Source organism: Moschus berezovskii, chromosome 11 (assembly GCF_049115385.1).
Source record: "Moschus berezovskii isolate FMDL1 chromosome 11, NW_MosBer_1.0, whole genome shotgun sequence".
In the NCBI taxonomy this organism is placed as follows: domain Eukaryota; kingdom Metazoa; phylum Chordata; class Mammalia; order Artiodactyla; family Moschidae; genus Moschus; species Moschus berezovskii.
In genome coordinates this window covers 60,124,492-60,144,014 of record NC_142470.1, presented here as the reverse complement: position 1 = coordinate 60,144,014, position 19,523 = coordinate 60,124,492, and positions in this window count along the sequence as shown.

Genomic DNA, 19,523 nt, shown 5'->3' with positions numbered 1-19,523 from the left:
GGATAGAGCAAGCAGCCCCGAATGGATCGAGGCTAGAGTTAGTTTTCTGTTTGCCCCCGCGTCTGAGATGGGCGTGTTGGATCTAATCCTGTTGGATTTTCTAGGCGTAAGAACGTGGCGGCGTATGAGGCCTCAGGGCAGTCGCTCTTATGAAAATGTCCTTGTGGGAGTGACTTTTCTAGGCGGGAATGGCAGCCCACTCCAGTACTCTTGCCTGGAGAATCCCAAGGACAGAGGAGCCTGGCAGGCTACAGTCCTCGGGGTCGCAAAGAGTCGGAAACGACTGAGCGGCTTCACTTCACTTCACTTCTTTAGACGGGAAACGCTCCTGCGGACAGCGGCTTGTGCTTTTGTCCACCTTTAGACCTCCTTCCACAGGAGCAAGGCTACAAATTTAGAACCCCCCAGCCTTAGGTGTTGTTCTGCCCTGCTCAGCATTGGATGGCGAGGTTTCCTCCAGATGGAGCTTGACTCGACGCCTGTGTGTGACCTTATTGACTCAAAAAGACTGTCGTTGAACTAAACAACTCTCTCTTTTCTTCCCTACCTACAAAGTGTCTTGCTGTGCGTGTCAACTGAAAAAAAGTACAGTGCAAGAAAAGTGAGTTTCAGTTTTATTCTGGCAGCTTAGTAGGGAGTAAAGCTGGGGAAATAACATTTCAGCTCTGTGGCTCTATTGCAAAAAGATAAGGGAAGAGCCAGTACATACATGTCTTTTTGGTCTTGGAAATGTAGTCAAGCATTGTTGTTTAAGTAGCTGAACCACGTCAGGCTCTGCGACCCCATGAACTGCAGCCTGCCAGGATTTCCTATTCTTCACCGTCTCCCAGAGTTTGCTCAAACTCATGTCCATCCAGTCAGTGATGCCATCCAGTCATCGATGCCATCCAGTCATCTCTTCCTCTGTCCCCCTCCTTCTCCTCCTGCCCTCAATCTTTACCGGCATCAGAGTCTTTTCCAGTGAGTTGGCTGTTCACATTCAAGTGTCCAAAGTACTGGAGTTTCAGCTTCAGCATCAGTCCTGCCAATGAATATTCAGGGTTGATTTCTTTTGGGATGGACTGGTTTGATCTCCTTGCTGTCCAAGGGACTCTCAAGAGTCTTCTCCAGCACCATAGTTCAAAAACATCAATTCTTCCACACGTAGCCTTCTTTATGGTCCAACTCTCACATGTATATATGACTACTGGAAAAATCATAGCTTTGACTATATGGATCTTTATCAGCAAAGTGATATCTCTGCTTTTTAATATGCTGTCTAGCTTTGTCTTAGCTTTGCTTCGAAGGAGCAAGCATCTCTTAATATGGCTGCAGTGACCATCTGCAATAATTTTTGGAGCCCAAGAAAAGAAGATGTGTCACTGTTTTCATTGTTTCTCCATCTATTTGCCATGAATTGATGGGACTGGATGCCATGATCTTAGTTTATTGAATGTTGAGTTTTTGATAGAGTCAGGCATGCATTTTGGTGAAATAAGACTGCTAATCACACACACACACAAAGATTCTCAATGATTTTAGTTCTTTCCCAAGTATGGAAAGATGCAAGAATCTAGAGTCATTAAAATTCTTCCTTAGATACACATCATAACTATCTAGGGGCCTTGTTTCCATAACACTAAATGCTTCATCCATTTTACTCCATCCTGAATCACCCACAGAGAGCACTATTGGGGCAGGGTTGTGTATAGCTGGATGATGAGTGAAACTCTTTGTCCTTTTTTACAGAGGGAATAGTAAGGGTCAGAGGATGCTTGTGTGCATGTGTGCTCACTCACTTCAGTATTGTTCGACTCTTTTGTAACCCAGTGGACTGTAGCCCTACAGGATCCTCTGTCCATGGGATATCCCAGGCAAGAATAATGGAGTAGTTTGCCATTTCCTCCTTCAGGGGATCTTTCTAACCCAGGGATCTAACCTGAATCTCCTGCATTGCAGGTGGATTCTTGACCACTGACTCACCTGGGAAATTAAAGCAATTTTTAAAAACAAATGTGATTGTGTAATCCCTGTTTACATCTTGATGGCACCCCATCGTTTTCAGGATGAGTTCTAAACATCTTAACAAGGCATGCGGGGCTTCCCAGGGGCTGACCCTGACCTTTCCCTGGCATCCTCCTCCCTCATAAGCACCAATCACAGACAGCAACAGTTTCCCAGTGCACCTTGTTTTGTCATGTCTTCCTGCCCTTGCTAGAGCTGGTGCCTCACCCTGGAATGTCCTCCACGCATCCTTCCGCAACCCCGGCCCCCAACTTCATCTTCCTCTGGCTAATGCCTCTTCATTCTCTAAGACCTGACTAGGGCCTCACTTCCTGAATAAACTTATCACAGTACTTTTCACGCTGATATACATCTGTTTGCCCACTAGAGGGCAAGCTCCTTGATTCAGAGCTTAGAGCCGGCATCTTACCTTTTCTGTCTGTGTCCACAGGGCTTTACACTAGCAAAGGTAGGTGCTCAGTAAGTGGTTGTTAGATGGCTGAACAGACAGATGGATTGGGTGATGCATGGACAAAATGAGCATGTCAAGATTTTGGTACAAACCAGAAATTGTTTAATGGCTTACAGTTTATCAAAATATGATTTAACATATACAACATATCTATTTGAATTCATATCATATAGAATAAGTATGATGGAATGGAAAGAATAAATAATTAGATTAAAACACACTACTATATATAAAGTAGATAAACAACGGGACCTACTAATGAGCAGCAATGTTTAAAAACAACTGGACTATATGATAATCTTTTACTTTTCTCTAGTTGGCAACCCACTCCAGTACTATTGCCTGGAAAATCCCATGGACGGAGGAGTCTGGTAGGCTGCAATCCATGGGGTCGCTGAGAGTTGGACACGACTGAGCGACTTCACTTTCACTTTTCACTTTCATGCATGGGAGAAGGAAATGGCAACCCACTCCAGTGTTCTTGCCTGGAGAATCCCAGGAATGGGGGAGCCTGGTGGGAGGTCATCTATGGGGTCACACAGAGTCGGACACGACTGAAGCGACTTGGCAGCAGCAGCAGCAGTTTGTTTCACTTTTTCTACTTCATATTCAGTGTTCCCTTTTCATTTAGTTTATGTTTTCCAATTTCCTCATCTCTTTTTTTTTTTTATGTTCTTTCTCAAGCCTTTATCAAGAGTAGTAGAAAAGCTTTTGTATGCTGCTGCTGCTGCTAAGTTGCTTCAGTCGTGTCCGACTCTGTGCGACCCAATAGACGGCAGCCGACCAGGCTCCTCCGTCCCTGGGATTCTCCAGGCAAGAATACTGGAGTGGGTTGCCATTTCCTTCTTCAGTGCATGAAAGTGAAAAGTGAAAGTAAAGTTGCTCAGTCACGTCCGACTCTTCGCGACCCCAGGGTCTGTAGCCTACCAGGCACCTCTGTCCATGGGATATTCCATGCAAAATATTTTGTATACATATATATAAATAATTCAGTTCAGTTCAGTTGCTCAGTCATGTCCGACTCTTTGCAACCCCATGAACTGCAGCACGCCAGGCTTCCCTGTCTATCACCAACTCCCGGAGTTCACTCAAACTCATGTCCATTGAGTCGGTGATGCCATCCAACCATCTCATTCTCTGTTGTCCCCTTCTCCTGCCCTCAATCTTTCCCAGCATCAGGGTCTTTTCAAGAGTTGTCTCTTCATGTCAGGTGGCCAAAGTATTGGAGTTTCAACTTCAACGTCAGCACTTCCAATGAACACCCAGGACTGATTTCCTTTAGGATGGACTAGTTGAATCTCCTTGCAGTCCAAGGGACTCTCAAGAGTCTTTTCCAGCACCACAGTTCAAAAACATCAATTCTTCTGCGCTCAACTTTCTTTATAGTCCAACTCTCACAAACATACATGACTACTGGAAAAACCATAGCCTTGACTAGATGAACCTTTGTTGGCAAAATGATGTCTCTGCTTTTTAATATGCTGTCTAGGTTGGTCATAACTTTCCTTCCAAGGAGTAAGCGTCTTTTAATTTCATGGCTGCAATCAGCATCTGCAGTGATTTTGGAGCCCCAAAAAATAAAGCCTGACACTGTTTCCACTGTTTCCCCATCTATTTCCCATGAAGTGATGGGACTGTATGCCATGATCTTAGTTTTCTAAATGTTGAGCTTTAAGTCAACTTTTTCACTCTCCTCTTTCATTTTCATCAAGAGGCTCTTTAGTTCTTCTTCACTTTCTGCCATAAGGGTGGTGTCATCTGAATATCTGAGGTTATTGCAATTTCTCCTGGCAATCTTGATTCCAGCTTGTGCTTCATCCAGCCCAGCATTTCTCATGCATATAAATTAAATAAGCAGGGTGATAATATACAGCCTTGATGTACTCCTTTCCCTATTTGGAACCAGTCTGTTGTTCCATGTCCAGTTCTAACTGTTGCTTTCTGACCTGCATACAGGTTTCTCAAGAAGCAGGTCAGGTGTTTTGGTATTCCCATCTCTTTCAGAATTTTCCACAGTTTATTGTGATCCACACAGTCAAAGGCTTTGGCATAGTCAATAAAACAGAAATAGATATTTTTCTGGAACTCTCTTGCTTTTTCAATGATCCAGCAGATGTTGGCAATTTGATCTCTGGTTCCTCTGCCTGTTCTAAAACCAGCTTGAACATCTGGAAGTTCACAGTTCACATATTGCTGAAGCCTGGCTTGGAGAATTTTGAGCATGACTTTACTAGCGTGTGAGATGAGTGCAATTGTGTGGTAGTTTGAGCATTCTTTGGCATTTCCTTTCTTTGGGACTGGAATGAAAACTGACCTTTTCCAGTCCTGTGGCCACTGCTGAGTTTTCCAAATTTGCTGACATATTGAGTGCAGCACTTTCACAGCATCATCTTTTAGGATTTGAAATAGCGCAACTGAAATTACATCACCTCCACCAGCTTTGTTTGTAGTGATGCTTCCCAAGGCCCATTTGACTTCACATTCCAGAATGTCTGGCTCTACATGAGTGATCACACCATCGTGATTATCTAGGTCGTGAAGATCTTTTTTGTACAGTTCTTTTGTGTATTCTTGCCACCTCATCTTAATATCTTCTGCTTCTGTTAGGTCCATACCATTTCTGTCCTTTATCGAGCCCATCTTTGCATGAAATGTTCCCTTGGTATCTCTAATTTTCTTGAAGAGATCTCTAGTCTTTCCCATTCGATTGTTTTCCTCTATTTCTTTGCATTGATCGCTGAGGAAGGCTTTCTTATTTCTCCTTGCTATTCTTTGGAACTCTGCATTCAAATGGGTATATCTTTCCTTTTCTCCTTTGCTTTTGGCTTCTCTTCTTTTCACAACTATTTGTAAGACCTCCTCAGACAGCCATTTTGCTTTTTTGCATTTATTTTTCTTGGGAATAGTCTTGATCCCTGTCTCCTGTACAATGTCATGAACCTCTGTCCATAGTTCATCAGGCACTCTATCTATCAAATCTGGTCCCTTAAATCTATTTCTCACTTCCACTGTATAATAATATGTATAATATATATATATTAGAAAACTTATGAATTTTTGCCTAACTAAAAAACTTATAACATTTTGATTCCACTTGTTTGACTAAGTATGAATAAAATGCTAGATTTCTAATTAAAAAATAGATATGCAACAAGCAACAAAGGTTTACTGTATATCACAGGGAAACTGTAGTCAATATATTGCAATAACCTATAATGGAAAATAATTTCAAAGACAATATATGTGTATATGTATAACTGAATGAGCTTGCTGTGTACCTGAAACGTAAGTCAGTTATACTTCAATAAATATATATTAAGAAAAAACACGGGCCTACTGTATAGCACAGAGAACCATATTCAGTATATTGTAAGAATCTATAATGGAAAAGAATCACTCTATCTATCTAAAATAGCATCACTTTGCTGTACACCTGAAATGTAAATCAACTATGTGCCTGGGTGCACGCATGCTAAGTTGCTTCAGTTGTGTCCAACTCTTTGCAACCCCATAGCCACCAGGCTTCTCTGTCCATAGGATTCTTCAGACAAGAATACTAAAGTGGGTTGCCATTTTCTCTTCCAGGGGATCTTCCCAACCCAGGGATTGAACCTGAGTCTCTTATGTCTCCTGCACTGGCAGGCAGGTTCTTTACCTGGGAAACCCAAAATCAACTATACTTCAATTAAAAAAGAAGACAAGGTAGAAGAATCAGCTTTTAGTCCTGTCTTTGTTACTAGCAGGTAGAGGCTGCCTGCATTCTTGACTTAGGGCTTCTTCCTACGTCACTTGGTTTTGTGGTCACGTTTCCTACTACTCACTCTGACCTCTTCCCTTCCTGTTATTAGGAGCCTTGTGATTATATCTGACCCACATAGATAACCCAGGATAACCGCCTCCTCTCAAGGACCTTAATCTAATCACACCCAAAAATCCCTCTTTTCACACTTGGAGGTGTAGTGGTAGTTGCTCATTCATGTCCGACTCTTTGGGACCCCATGGACTGTAGCCCACCAGGCTCCTCTGTCCATGGGATACAAGATAACATTCCCAGACACGAGATATTAGGATTTGGACACCCGTGTGGATCACAATAAACAGGAAAATTCTGAAAGAGATGGGAATACCAGACCACCTGACCTGCCTCTTGAGAAACCTGTATGCAGGTCAGGAAGCAACAGTCAGAACTGTACATGGAACAACAGACTGGTTCCAAATAGGAAAAGGAGTGCGTCAAGGCGGTATATTGTCACCTTGCTTATTTAACTTATATGCAGAGTACATCATGAGGAACGCTGGGCTGGAAGAAGCACAAGCTGGAATCAAGATTGCTGGGAGAAATATCAATAACCTCAAATATGCAGATGACACCACCCTTATGGCAGAAAGTGAAGAGGAACTAAAAAGCCTCTCGAAGAAAGTGAAAGAGGAGAGTGAAAAGGTTGGCTTGAAGCTCAACATTCAGAAAACGAAGATCATGGCATCTGGTCCCATTACTTCATGGGAATTAGATGGGGAAACAGTGGAAACAGTGTCAGAGTTTATTTTTTGGGGCTCCAAAATCACTGCGGATGCTGACTGCAGCCAGGAAATTAAAAGACACTTACTCCTTGGAAGGGAAGTTATGACCAACCTAGACAGCATATTAAAAAGCAGAGATATTACTTTGCCAACCAAGGTCCGTCTAGTCAAGGCTATGGTTTTTCCCGTGGTCATGTATGGATGTGAGAGTGGACTGTGAAGAAAGCTGAGCGCCGAAGAATTGATGCTTTTGAACTGTGGTGCTGGAGAAGACTCTTGAGAGTCCCTTGGACTGCAAGGAGATCCAACCAGTCCATTCTAAAGGAGGTCAGTCCTGGGTGTTCTTTGGAAAGACTGATGCTAAAGCTGAAACTGCAATACTTTGGCCACCTCATGCGTCGAGTTGACTCACTGGAAAAGACTCTGATGCTGGGAAGGATGGGGGGCGGGAGGAGAAGGGGACGACAGAGAATGAGATGGCTGGATGGCATCACCGACTCGATGGACATGAGTTTGAGTGAACTCCGGGAGTTGGTGATGGACAGGGAGAGGCCTGGCGTGCTGTGATTCACGGGGTCGCAAAGAGTCGGACACGACTGAGCGACTGAACTGAACTGAACTGAGGGACCATTATTCAGCCTACCACAGATAATAATAGAAATGGCAGGTGTCAACCTAAACCTTTTAGAAGATTACTGAGAGAAAAAAAAATCCCTTTTTCTTCCCTGCTTTAGTATTGCTATTAGGGAAAGTATTGACTGAAACAGCTTGCCCAGCAGTAAAGCAAGACTGAAGCTGCTTGCATGAGCTATCTTAACAACAAGAGGCCCTGGTAAGGAATGCAGAACCAAAAAGCTACCAGTAACCAGAAGAATTCAGGAAAGTTCAAAAGGAGGGAGGATTCACCATTCCATATGTCCTACAAACCTCCCAGAATCCTTCTCACTGGAATCCATCTTGGCTGAGCGATGCACACACCATTAGGAAAGACCCTAAATTAGGGAAATTTTAAGCTAAGAGTGCATGTATATTCATGAAGGGGCTTGAGCAACAAAGAACTCAGCACAGACTTGGGGCAAAGATTCAGAGTCTAAGCTTTAGTTAATTTAGTCACCAGGGTCAAAAAAGGTCAGCATCATTATTGTATCCTCTACCTGATTTCCCGCAGAACTGAAAGGTAAGTATCAGATTGTGATATATATCCCTTGAAGAGGAACTAAGGTTTGTTTCATCGCTGAACTGTTGTTTCTTAACTGAACTGCTTTTCCTTTGTTCCTGAATTACTTCATTTCCATTTGTTGTTCAGTCATTAAGTCATGTCAGACTCGTCAACCGACCTCATGGGTTGCAGCATGTCTGTTCCTGTCCTTCACTATCTCCTGGAGTTTGCTCAAATTCATATCCATTGAGTTGCTGATGCTATCCAATCATCTTGTCCACTGTTGCCCCCTTCTCCTGCCCTCAATCTTTCCCAGCATCAGGCTCTTTTCCAGTGGCTCAGCTATTTGCATCAGGTAGCTAAAGGACTGAAGCTTCAGCTTCAGCAGCAGTCTTTCCAATGAATATTCAGGGTGGATTTCCCTTAGGATTGACTGGTTTGATATTTTTGCAGTCCAAGGGATTCTCAAGAGACTTCTCCAACACCACAGTTCAAAAGCATCAATTTTTTAACACTCAGCCTTCTCTATGGCCCAACTTTCACATCTGTACATGACTACTGCAAAAATCATGCTGCTGCTACTGCTACTGCTGCTAAGTCACTTCAGTCGTGTCCGACTCTGTGTGACCCCATAGACGGAAGTCCACCAGGCTCCCCCTTCCCTGGGATTCTCCAGGCAAGAACACTGGAGTGGGTTGCCATTTCCTTCTCCAATGTGTGAAAGTGAAAAGTGAAAGTTAAGTCGCTCAGTCGTGTCCGACCCTTAGCGACCCCACGGAGCTTTGACTATATGGACATTTGTCAGCAAAGTGGTATCTCTGCTTTTTAATATGCTGTCTAGGTTTGTCATAGCTTTTCTTCCAAGGAGCAAGGGTCTTTTAATTTCATGGCCTGTTCAAAGGCAAGCATTGTGGCCAGACGTAAGTCAAAAAATGCCTGAGGCCAAAATGAAAGAAAGCCTTGCCTGCTTCTCTTTCTGCAGGACCGTTACCCTATCTGCTTCCACCAGCACCTCCACGAGTTCAGTCTGGAAGCTTTCCAAACTGCTTACTTTAAGAGTTTTTATGAAGGCTTCATAATTTTGGTAGGAAGGGGAAGCCCTTCCAGGGCTTGAGAGTGGCTCTTGCCTAGTACTTGGAAATGAATTATGCGAGGAGACTCTCATGCTGACAAAGCAAGAGGCTTTATTGGGAAGGGGCGCCTGGGTGGAGAGCAGCGGGATAAGGGAAACCAGGAGAACTGCTCTGCCACGTGCGTGACTCGTGGTCTCGGGTTTGATGGTGATGGGATTAGTTTCCAGGTTGTCTCTGGCCAGTCCTTCTGACTCAGGGTCCTTCCTAATGGTGCACACATCACTCAGCCGAGACAGATTCCAAGGAGAAAGAGTCTGAGAGGTTGGTACACATATGGACTGGAGTCTCCCCTATGGTTTGGACCTTTCCCGAATTCTTCCGGTTGGTGGTGGCTCATTAGTTTCATGTTCCTTATCAGGACCTCCTGTCATAAAATCACTCATGCAGATGGTTCCTGTGGTACCTGGCCAGGGTGGACGGTTTCAGTCAGTGTTTCCCTTAACAATAACACAGGCATGAATGATTAAATCATTGGTCACTGGTGATTAGATTCAATCTCTGGCCCCTCTCCTCTTCCTTGAGGTGTGGTTGGGGCTGAAAGTTCCAGCTGTCTAATCACAGTGGTTGGTTCCCCTGGAAGCTAGCAACCCCCACCACATCCATGGGGTTCTTCCAGAAGTCATCTCGTTAGCATAAACTCAGGCTGTGGTTGAGTTGCAGGAAAGAGTGGTGCAAGAGGATGTTGCAGTGAAAAAGAGAAAAAAAGTTTTCCTTTTACTCGTGCCCTTTCCTGAGTTTTTTTTTCTTTAACTGTTCTAATCTATAGTCTGTAATGAAGTTTACTTTTCTAAAAACTAACCTGATGACATGTGAGTCACATTCTGTGCCTGTCTCCCTCTAACTCTGGATGAGCTACATCTTGCACCTGTTATCCTTTGTGTGTGTGTTGTTAGTCACGCAGTAGTTCACTCACTCATTCGCTGACTCTGTAACCCCATGGACTGGACTGTAGCCCTCTGTCTATGGAATTCTCCAGGCAAGAATACTGGAGTGGGTTGCCATTACCCTTCCAGGGGATCTTCCCAACCTAGGGATAGAACCTGGGTCTTCCACATTGCAGGCACCAAGGAAGCCCTGTTACCCTTTCAGTTCAGTTCAGTTCAGTCGCTCAGTCGTGTCCGACTCTTTGCAACCCCATGAATCACAGCACGCCAGGCCTCCCTGTCCATCACCAACTCCCGGAGTTCACTCAAACTCATGTCCATCGAGTCGGTGATGCCATCCAGCCATCTCATTCTCTGTCGTCCCCTTCTCCTCCCGCCCCCAACCTTTCCCAGCATCAGAGTCTTTTCCAGTGAGTCAACTTGTCGCATGAGGTGGCCAAAGTATTGCAGTTTCAGCTTTAGCATCAGTCCCTCCAATGAACACCCAGGATTGATCTTTAGAATGGACTGGTTGGATCTCCTTGCAGTCCAAGGGACTCTCAAGAGTCTTCTCCAGCACCACAGTTCAAAAGCATCAATTCTTCAGCGCGCAGCTTTCTTCACAGTCCAGCTCTCACATCCATACACAACCACTGGAAAAACCACTAACTCTATGCTCATCACATCCTATATCTGGTGCTTACCTTTGCAGCACTTTCTTTTCAGATCACCCCTTGTAGTTCTCTTTTTGCAGTATAGAAAGAAGGCTACAGGGACTTCTCCGGTGGTCCAGTGGTTAAGATTTTGAGCTCCCAATGCAGGGGGCCTGAGTTCAATCCCTGATCAGGAAACTAGATCCCATATGCCCCAACTAAGACGTGGAGCAGTCAAATGAACAAATCAATTAAAAAAAAAAAAAGAAGGCTGCAGTACAATAAACGAAACCAAGACAATAGACCTAAGTGTCTATCAGACCTAATCATAGGGCTACCTGTTTCCAGCCTATGACTGCTTTTGAAACAATGCAAGAGGAAGAAGAATGTTAGATCCTTGCACCTTTGTTTCTTATCACCTACCCCTGACTGGGAGCCCCTATCTATAAGATCCTCCAGATTCCTGATTAAGTTCAGTTCAGTTCAGTTGCTCAGTTGTGTCCAACTCTTTGCGACCCCATGAATCACAGCACGCCAGGCCTCCCTCTCCATCACCAACTCCCGGAGTTCACTCAAACTCATGTCCATCGAGTCGGTGATGCCATCCAGCCACCTCATTCTCTGTCGTACCCTTCTCCTCCCTCCCCCAATCCCTCCCAGCATCAGAGTCTTTTCCAGTGAGTCAACTCTTCGCATGAGGTGGCCAAAAGATGGGAGTTTCAGCTTTAGCATCAGTCCTTCCAATGAACACCCAGGATTAATCTCCTTTAGAATGGACTGGTTGGATCTCCTTGCAGTCCAAGGGACTCTCAAGAGTCTTCTCCAGCACCACAGTTTAAAAGCATCAATTCTTCGGCGCTCAGCTTTCTTCACAGTCCAACTCTCACATCCATACATGACCACTGGAAAAACTATAGCCTTGACTAGATGGACTTTGGTTGGCAAAGTAATGTCTCTGCTTTTTAATATGCTGTCTAGGTTGGTCATAATTTTCCTTCCAAGGAGTAAGCGTCTTTTAATTTCCTGGCTGCAATCAGCATCCGCAGTGATTTTGGAGCCCCAAAAAATAAAGTCTGACACTGTTTCCACTGTTTCCCCATCTATTTCCCATGAAGTGATGGGACCAGATGCCATGATCTTCGTTTTCTGAATGTTGAGCTTCAAGCCAACTTTTTCACTCTCCTCTTTCGCTTTCATCAAGAGGCTTTTTTTAGTTCCTCTTCACTTTCTGCCATAAGGGTGGTGTCATCTGCATATCTGAGGTTATTGATATTTCTTCCAGCAATCTTGATTCCAGCCTGTGCTTCTTCCAGCCCAGGGAGCACAGTTCTTGAGGCGCCAGCCTGCTGTGTCTCCGACTTAGCCAGCGAGGATTAAAACCATCTGTCTATTTCCTTCAAACTCTGTCTCTGTAATTTCTTGTCTTTGGTGGGCGTGTGTACAAGGTAAGTGATTCAGTAATATCTGACTCTTTGTGACCCTATGGACAACAGCCCGTCAGGTTCCTCTGTCTATGGGATTTTCCAAGCAAGAATACTGGAGTGGGTTGCCATGTCCCCCTCCGAGGGATCTTCCTGCCCCAGGATCGAACCTGATCTCTTACATCTACCTGTATTGGCAGGTGGGTTCTTTACCACTAGGGCCACCTGGGAAGCCCCTTGGTGGGCAGAGAAAGCCAAGATTTTGGCAATAACAAGGATAGTGATATCCCAGGTCTCAAGTGAGTCCTGGGACAGGCCACCAAGTGTGGCTCCTTGGCTTCGCACGGGAAAGAATTCAAGAGCAAGCCTTACTAAAGTGAAAACAGATTTATTTAGAGTGATGTACACCCCATAGATGGAATGTGGTCCATTCCAGAGAGGGAGAGCAACTCTGGGAGAAATACTCCGTAGACAGAGTGCGGTCCATCTCAGAAGGTGCGAGGCCCTCAACTAAGGGGTGGCTAGCTTTTATGGGCTGGGTAATTTCATAGGCTAATGAGTGGGAGGATTATTCCGACTATTTGGGGGAAGGGGTAGAGATTTCCAGGAACTGGGTCACTATCCAATTTTTGGCCTTTTATGATTAACCTAGGAATTGTCAGGGTGCCTATTGGTGTGTCATTTAGATGCTAATGTATTAAAGTGAGATTATAATAAGGCGCAAAGTCTATTGGAAGTTGAATCTTTCACTATCTTGAACCCAGCTGGTTCTAACCAGTTTATGTCGTGTCCTCAACAGCCATGTCATTCTTTTAAAGGTTATACCTTCCCAACTTCCTATCTCATTAGAAAGGGACTTGTAAAAATAACTCAAGATACTCCTGTCACTTTTATGCTCTGCAACTATTTCAGGAGCTGGGAACAAAAACTAAATATCATAACAAAAGATGTTCCTACACCTCTTATCACTTAGGAAATCACAAGGGCTTTAAAAGGAATCATGGATGAAAGCAAAATATTTATTATTCTTCTATATTGCTCTCTGATGGACCCTGGCAACGATGAAAAGAAAGAAAAGACAAGCTAAAGACTAGAAGGAAATATTTGCAAGCCACAAAGCTGAAGAAGGACCTATATCTAGAATGTGAAAGGAAAATCAGGATGAAGTCGGTTTTGCTAAGAGAGCTCTAAACTGGAACCAGGAGACCATTGAGGAAGTGTGACTTATGCAGGGCTCAGCCAGATGGAATATGAACTTTGAACACATTGTCTTAAAGCAGGCTTCCAGAACATCTGCACAATGTTCCAGAAACTCAAGATAACTTATCAGACTATTACTCTAAATAACTCATGACTGACTATAAGGACAAGTATTTCTTTTCTTGCTTCAGAGCCGATCACAGTCTTGAGAGACAGCTTTGACAGTCTTGTTGCTTTTGCCTTTGTAAGCCCCTGACTCTTCTAACTTGGACCATTCTTCTATTTTCCCTGAACCTCTGTCTCCTTCACTGTGGCTCCTAAGTCCCCCAGTGAAACTCTTTTGTTCTTTTCAGCCTCAATTTGATTATTGTTGGACAAGAATATATTTTAAAATGCTGAAAACTTAACAGTAAAAAACAAAAATCAAAAGGATGCAATTAGGAAATGGGGAGGGGGGAGTGGAATAAGCACATAGAAAAATATGTAATACCATTAGTCCCTAGGAAAATGAAAATTAAGCCTATCAGCAAATAGGGTAGGGGTCCCCGGAGGACGAGAACCAGGCATGGTTTTCTTGTCAGAAGAGAAGCAATTTTGTGATCTAAGCCTAGCCACAAGACTTGCCCTTGAACAGGCCTCAGTGGTTAATGATCTCAAGGGAACTAAAGAAAGCAGGAACAAAGGAAAAGCAGTCAAGAAACAATAAATAGTTCAGCCATAAAGCAAAGTTCTAGTTCCTCCTCAAGGGATAATACATTACAATCTGATGTTTATCTCTGAGTTCTGCAGGAACTCAGCCCCTCATCCAGGTGGAAGACAGTAACTCCATGCTGAGCCCCCAGAGTGGTCAGAACCTAAGGAAAGATTATGCCGACCTTTTCTAACTCGTATGATTTCAGTCGACTAACGCTTGCACTCTGTCAACCTTTGCCCTAATTCTGTGCTGAATGCTCAGCTTCTCAAACCCTTTCGTGAATATGCATGTATCCTTAGCTTAAAACTTCCATAATTTTGCTGTTTTGAGTAGACACTGATCACTGTGTCTGTGGGATTCCTGGGTGCAGGAGAATTTCTGTTCAGGCTCCTTGACCTTCCCTGAGTTCCAAAGGCCAGATTCAAACCATTGCTAATCAGGGAAGGGAGAGGATGCAGAGACCAGGGAGGAGAAACAATAGTGCAGCCTTGAGGCAGGGTCCTGGTTCCCCCTTAAGAGATATACATAACAATATCTGTGAGCTCTTTGTGGAACCAAACCCCTCAACAAATGGAAGACAGAATTACTTGAAGCATTCTTCAGAGATCAGGAAACCAACTGAGGCCAGATTACAAGAGTGTAGGCCCTGCACACACACACTAATTCTATCTGCATTCCCTGCATTGAAACATTGTTATAAAAACTCCTCACTAAACTCTCCTGGGTTGGGGCACAAAGTTTCCACTTTGCCTGGCAAAACAGTAAAGCTATTCTCTTCTATTGCACTCAAAACTCTTGTCTCAGATTTGGTTTGGCACCTGCGCACAAAGTCTGAGCTTTCAGCATCAATGGTACTTTGGGCAAGATCCCTGTTGTTCTCCTCACTTGACACAAGTAATAAATTCTCCCTTCCCCAGGTTTTTTTCTTTTTTTGGCTGTGCTAGGTCTTTGTTGCTGTGCGTGGCTTCTCTTTGGTTGCCAAGAGCAGGGGCTTCTCTCTAGTTGCGGTGCACAGGCTTCTCCTTGAAGTGGTTTCTCTTGTTGGAGAGCACGTGTTCTAAGGTGCGCAGGCTTCAGTAGTTGCAGCTCCCAGGCTCTAGAGCACAGGCTTAGTTGCTCCACGGTATGTGGGATCCTCCCAAACCAGGGATTGAACCCGCATCTCCTGCATCAGCAGGCTACCAGGAAAGCCCCCACTTCTCTCACTTTTTATCTTGAGCGTGTCTTATGGCTGAACACAGGTAACAAGACCATACCGAGATACCACTTCATGCCTATTAAAACAGCTAAAATAAAAATGGGTGGGTTTCCCCAGTGTGTGCATGCATGTAAGTTGATTCAGTCATCTCCAATTCTTTGCAACCCCATGGACTGTAGCCCACCAGGCTCCTCTGTCCATGGGATTCTCCAGGCAAGAATACTGGAGTGGGTTGCCATGCCCTCCTCCAGGGGATCTTCCCAACCCAGGGATCAAATCTAGGTCTCTTACAACTCCTGCATTGGCAGGCAGGTTCTTCACCACTAGCATCACCTGGAAAACCAGGACTCAGTGGTAAAGAATCTGCCTGCCTATGCAGGAGATGCAGGTTCCATCCCTGGTCCGGGAAGGTCCCATATGCTGTGGAGCAACTAAGCCCATGCACCACAACTACTGAGCCCACATGCTGCAGCTCCTGAAGCGTGCACGCCCTAGAGCTTGTGACCCACAACAAGAGAAACGACTGCAACGAGAAGCCCCCACTTGCCATAACTAGGGAAAAGTCCATGCAGCACCAGAGACTCAGCACAGCCAAAAATAAAATAAACAAAATAAAAATAGGTAACAATACCAAATGATGGAAAGGATGTGAAGAAAAGAAATTTCTCTTATATTGCTGGTGGAAATGTAAAATGGTATACCCTCTGGAAAACTTAAGTATACCCCTTGGCAAACTTAATTTAATTAAGAAACAAAAACAAAAAACATGCACCTAGAATATGACCCAGCAGTTACACTCCTAGATATTTAGTCCAGAGAAATGGAAACCCACATCCACACAAAAAGCTATATGTGACTGTTCATCAAAACTTTATTTGTAACACTAAAAACTGGAAACAGCTGTTAACAAAAGGTCTTTCAATGGGTGAAAGGTTAAAAAAATGTGGCACATATTTTCTATGGAACTTGACTCATCAATTGAAAGAATGAACTACTGATACACGCAACAGTATGCATGGACCTCAGAGCATTACACCGAGTGAAAAAAAAAGCCAGTCTGAAAACATCACTACTAGATGATTCCAATTAACTAACATTGTCAAATGACATTCTAGACATGGAGAACTGATCAAGGGCCACCAAAGTTTAGGAATGGTGGAAGGGAGAGTTGGGATGTGTATATTGCAGGTAACTGACTATTAGCTCTTTTTATTGTAAAATATAAGTGTCTGACATTAAGCTTTTGAGGACTGAGGCCTCTACTTCAAAGGTGCTCATCTTAAACACACATGGTACTTGTAACACAACCAGATAAAGAGCCAGGCTGCCCCACACAAGAAGTTCCCTTTTTGGAAGACCCTGACTGATCTTAATAACTGACCATTTGAGTGAGCAACCCTGCTATTTTCTTCCCACGTTTTAATTCCAGGAAGAGTAAACCTGAGAAACCCTAGGCACCCCATCCTCAACCCCAATAAAGACTGAACCCTAGGTCCATATTCTCTTTCGTTCTCTCCTGTGACCTTGCTTTGTGGCCCAAGACACACTGTGTACCCTCCAGTGTAATAGACTTTGTTTTTTTTTTTTCAAAGTTCCCAGATGACTTTTGATGATATGTGTCATGCAAACATAATAAGAACCATAAGGGCCAGTCCAGTTTCAACTCTGGCTCCAAAAGGGGAAATGATAAGATGGGGTTTGTCAAGAGCAGTATAGTTCAGGTATTTCTAGCCCGCAGTATCCCTACAGAAGGCTAAGACATACACAGAATGGGGTGACTTGACGGGGCATTTGTGGTGAAGGAATAATACTGTCTCTTGATTGCAGCTGGGTTGCATGAATTTATACAAGACCAAATAAAAAGTACTCACACATATATTGCAGCAATATTAATGTCCTGGCTTTGATAGTGTTATTGTAGTAGTAAACTGTTTGCAACTTCCTGTGAGTATATAATTTCTTTAACATAAAACACAGACACAGAGAACCGACCAGTGGACACAGGGCTGGAAGGAGAGGTGGGATGAATTGGGAGCTTGGGTTTGACATCTATACACTGGGGCTTCCCTGGTGGCTCAGAGGTTAAAGCGTCTGCCTGCAATGTGGGAGACCTGGGTTCGATCCCTGGGTCAGGAAGATCCCCTGGAGAAGGAGATGGCAACCCACTCCAGTATTCTTGCCTGGAGAATCCCATGGACGAGGAGCCTGGTGGGCTACAGTATACACGACCAAGTGTAAAATAGATGGCTAGTGGGAAGCTGCTTTAAAGCACAGGAAGCTCAGCTCCATGTTCTGTGATGACCTGGGGCGGGGGGGTGGGGAGCTGGGGGGTGGAAGCGGGGGAGGAACAAGAGGCAGGGGATATGTGTATACTTATGGCTGATTCATGTTGTTGTACGGCAGAAACTAACACAACATTGTAAAGCAATTATACGCCAATAAAAAAATAAAATGTTAAACACATACAATTATGTATATGTAAGCTATAATACAATAAAGTTAATTTTTAAGTGGTCTTTTAAATGTTTGGGAAAATGTACTGTAACAACAGCCTGAGTTCATGCTTTGGAGCCAGGAATAATTGTGCCATACCCATAATCTTCTTCTTTAATCTCAGAGAAATGGCTTAACCTCTCTGAGGATCCATTTTGTCATCTGTAAAATAGACACAACACTACCCACACTACAAGGTTGTTGTGAGGTAAAGAAATCTACATAGAATGTTTAGTTCACATAAGCATGCCACAGATTTTAGTTTTGTCTTTTCCCTTATCTTATGGGTTTTCTTACATAAAAGAATTCAAAAATCATTAAAATGTATTATTTATCATGATTCTTTACTTTAGTGGTTAGTTATAGCATTGGGACTCACCCAGTCCTTCAGTTCAGTTCAGTTCAGTCGCTCAGTCGTGTCTGACTCTTTGCGACCCCATGAGTCACAGCACGCCAGGCCTCCCTGTCCATCACCAACTCCCAGAGTTCACCCAAGCTCATGTCCATCGAGTCGGTGATGCCAACCAGCCATCTCATTCTCTGTCGTCCCCTTCTCCTCCCACCCCCAATCCCTCCCAGCATCAGAGTCTTTTCCAGTGAGTCAACTCGTCGCATGAGGTGGCCAAAGTATTGCAGTTTCAGCTTTAGCATCAGTCCTTCCAATGAACACCCAGGACTGATCTCCTTTAGAATGGACTGGTTGGATCTCCTTGCAGTCCAAGGGACTCTCAAGAGTCTTCTCCAGCACCACAGTTCAAAAGCATCGATTCTTCAGCGATCAGCTTTCTTCACAGTCCAACTCTCACATCCATACATGACCACTGGAAAAACCATAGCCTTGACTAGACGGACCTTGGTTGGCAAAGTAATGTCTCTGCTTTTTAATATATTATCTAGGTTGGTTCCGTTCCGTCGCTCAGTCGTGTCTGACTCTATGCGACCCCGTGGACTGTAGCCTACCAGGCTACCGTGGGATTCTCCAGGCAAGAATACTGGAGTGGGTTACCGTTTCCTTCTCCAGGGGATCTTCCCGACCCAGGGATCGAACCCTGGTCTCCCGCATTGGAGGCGGACGCTTTAACCTCTGAGACACCAGGGAAGCCCATCTAGGTTGGTACCTACTGTAATTCTATGTTCGGTAAATTCACCCAACCAACACAGAAATTGTGGTTTACCAGGGAGCAATGCTAACAGTTACCACTAGGTGGCAGACCACCCTGTCTATTGAAGAATCGATTTGGTCACCAGAGGTTATGGTAACCAGCTATATTTAGATTATGAAGTCTTGCTGTTTCCTGCTCTGCAGGATATCCGGAAGACATATCTCCGGTTTCTCCAGATTTTTCTAACCCTGAGATTTTTTAATGTGATCCAATCCTGTACTCAGTTAAACTTGGTTCAACAGTGTATCAAATATTTATCAAGCTCCTATGACAAATACTCTGCAAAGGGCTGGGGACCAGAGCCATGCATGGCATGGTAGCTTTTAGACTGTGTGTGTGTGCGCGTGTGTGTGTGTGAGTGTGTGTGTGTTTATTGCAAAGCGTTTCCCTATCAAATCCTACTATATAAATCATATAAGGAACTGCAAAATGTATCTGTTCTACTTCACACTCAAAATGTTTTGACCTGGGCAAAGCTTGAAAGAATATGACCAAGTGGACAAAAATGATTCAGATGGATTTCAAATCAACTATGTTACCTTCTCAAGACTTCTGAGGTCACAGGGTAAC